The sequence below is a fragment of the Gastrolobium bilobum genome, unplaced genomic scaffold (assembly GCF_033153095.1).
Source record: "Gastrolobium bilobum isolate Gb01-03AN ecotype WA unplaced genomic scaffold, APGP_CSIRO_Gbil_v1 utg29494, whole genome shotgun sequence".
NCBI lineage: Eukaryota > Viridiplantae > Streptophyta > Magnoliopsida > Fabales > Fabaceae > Gastrolobium > Gastrolobium bilobum.
Window position 1 is genome coordinate 36,167 of NW_026895958.1, and position 3,489 is coordinate 39,655.

Consider the following 3,489-nt stretch of genomic DNA (forward strand, 5'->3'; position numbering starts at 1 on the left):
AACCTGTATACAATTGTGTCTGGAGAAACCTGAGAAAACTCTGGTTCTTTCTTGAAGCCAGGTTGATAAGCTGAGATCAGAAGCAACAAAATAATGGCCAGATGACCGACGTCCAGGCTAAAATGCAAATGACACACGATCTGACTTGGACATACCGACACCCTGAAGATTCAGTCTCCCGGGCTGGGGGACAACTGTTATGGACCTGGAAAAGGCCCATGCCTGCGAAAAACCCAAACAGCACAAGCCCAAAGGTAAGCTCTATAAATAGGAGCTAAAGACCACAGGTATGACTGAGCTCTCTAACCCTATTTTGTGCAATCATGATAGTGCACACACACACCCCTTTGGCTAAGGCCATCATATAGTGTGTAGTGATTCGTTGTCCCCAAGATACCTAGTTCATAGGTATCTAGAGAGAAAGCACTAGATCCAAGATCAATCATCCGACCTACGGTCGGACACCTCTGCCTCAGTCAGAACAGTGGTGGTTCTCCATGTGGTCATTCTTGTAAGTGGTGGTCACTACAACTCCTAGTGTTGCACGCACAACAGTTGAAGATGAAGAAGTGAGTTGTAGGGTGGTAAGGAAATTAATTAATGATGTTAAACAAGCGAAAAAATTAGTTAATTAACCCAAACACAAAGCTCAACTTAAAACTTATGACCCATTGACATAACATTAATAAAAAAATACTGCGATCTAACATGTCCCGATGTGCTACACTTTTAGTGTTATGTGGATGGATGATGTTGTTTGTTGAGTTAAAATTTGCTACCCAACTTAATTGACAAAATGACAAATTGGATTAGCTAACCTAATGAGTGAGTCCCATATTCAAGAGGAGTGAATTGAGTATGAAATTTTGTTTTGCAAATCTCACCTTCTTATTTCTAAATTACCACTTCATACAAACTTTACTATATGAAAAGCTAGCTTAACAATACATTTGAGCAATCTATAATATATTTTCTATACTAACACATTAGATACTAGAGAAGCAATTTAAGTGCTAAAAATAAAGAATACAGATTAACAAAATTGCAAACTTTATTTTTTTGTTTCGATCACAACCACTTGTGACCTACATCAATACTGCAAATCACTCAACCATTTCTTCCACTATAGGTCAAACCTCACAACCTCCAAGTTATGGATGCTTGAAAACCTTACAACCTCTAAGCTTTATAGGTGCTTAAAAATCTTTCAACTACCAAGCTTCTTGGGTGCTTGGCAACCAACAACTTTTCCCAAATTTTCCTAATCAATAGTTACCTCTCAATGTAGTGACATTTGATAGAGAAGAATTCTTTTTTACCCGAAAATCATGATTTCTGGGAAAATGGTGGGAAAGTGAGTTTGCAGGGAATGTTACCAAAATTACTGTTTGATAGGCCAAAATATTTCTGGGAATGTTTAGTTAATTTTCCTGATGCTATGTTTGGTTGATTGTAGGATATTGCTGGGAATATGGATCAAATTTACAAAATTACCCTCGATTATAAAATTGCAAAACAACATGATACAAAAAGGTCGATGTTGTAGCTGTTGATGTTCTTCTCCTTCAACAAAACAACAACGACAGTAACAACTACACAACAAGGGGAGGGAAGAGAGATAGGTAGGACGACCAAAGACCAACGCTTTTTCTATGTTTTCTGTCTCTCTCCACTTTGTTTTTGTCGTAAGAGAAAGAATACGAAAAGGTGGGGTGGTGTTCTTGTTTGCGTGTAGTAATGTTCGAGACAGAGAGCTTTAGTCTATTCACAAATCGATACACAAAGCAAAGTTAGGGCTAACTGTGGGGTATTTTTGTCTGAATATTTTGCTTCAATTTTCCCAGCGTGTGGGATTTGTGGAATACCACCTATTGGGTGGGATTTTAGGTCAACTTTTGTTCACAAAAGCCAAATCATGGGAAAATAAGATTCCCAGGAAAAATTTTCTTTTTCCCTTACCAAATGTTGGATTCCAATATAACTTTCTCAGGAATCTAAAACTTTACCTTGTACCAAACATAGAAGGGTTTAAGAAATGAATTTACACTCTCAAAGTGTAGATATACAAATCAAAGCTCTATGGATATATAATTCTTCAAGAAATGAGCTCAAGTATGAATGATATTTGGAAATTAACTCAAGATGAGTAAATGATGGTGCAAATACTCTCAAAATATCCTTATAATATGTAACAATCATAACCAAACTTGTTTTGAGCCTTAATGATGTGGACTCCGCACAAAAGTCAGCTTAATTGGATCTTCCATGCACATCCAGTTTAGGATAGATTAAATGTGAAACCCCTTAGACCCCTAGCTTCGATGAGACAAGAATCTTCAATGATGGTCAAAAATCCTTGCTCGCAGGAGGAATAAGAACCAATGCCCTCAAGCTTGCAACTTGATTAATAAGACCTCAATTCACGGGTAGCTAGCCAATGAACCCTAATTCAACTAAGAACACGAAGAAAGAAATAAATCTCCTCAAATTTTATGAATAAAAGTCAAATATGATTTTCTTATTTATGTATGCATTTTTAAAGAGGCAATTACAAGTTACTCAAAATTTAAATTTTTTGATAAAGATAAAATAAAAGATAAACTTAAGTACATACCAAACGTGTTTTTAATGGGCAAATCTTTTACAAAAGGTTCTTACTATGGTGCTTTTGCCTAATATAATGGGTTTGACCTTCTCTAGAAACTTTGCATAGTGGGAGATTTATAACACTAGGTTACTCTTTTTGTTATCGCATTCAACTCAAGAAATATAATCAATAATCATCTTAAAAAAATTAACACAACAATCTTTTTAATTTCTAAGGAAAATTTTAAATAGAGAGATATGAATTTTTAAAATCAGTTCAATCGGACCTATTAGGCCGTTCCAACCGCTTATTCAAGCATCAAGAAAGCAATGGCATGATTTTTTGTTCTAACATATAAGGGGACCCTATGGAGCTGCACAATTGGAATTGGCAAAAGCAGGTTGACTCACTCAGCCCCACCTGATGCTATATCCCACTATCAACTTGCTCGGGTTGGTTTATGTTTCAAAAATGGATTCGAAAGGCTAAGTTCACCCATTTTTCGGAAGGTAAAAATGGGAAAAAATAAAAAATAATGTTGTCACTGTGCGCGGTGCTCCCATATGTGGTGGTGGTTGTCAATGTGGCCAGCGGACCTGTTTAGTTTGGTTCATCAACAAAAATTACAGGATCCAATTTAATCTCTTAAAAAAAAGTCGACTCGTGATCTTTTTAAATTTTAAAATAGATCCATGTTAGTCCTTTTGAGGGATTAATGTGAGTCTTTTTTAAATTTCAGATGACCATGATTTTTATTATCTGGGTCTATTTTTGAATTCTGAGGGATCACGAGTAGACTTTTTTTTCTAAGAGATTAAATTGAGACCCGTAATTTTTATTGAGGACCCAAAATATTCTATAGTAACAGTTTGGTTCACTCTTGATAAATTTTTTTATATTAA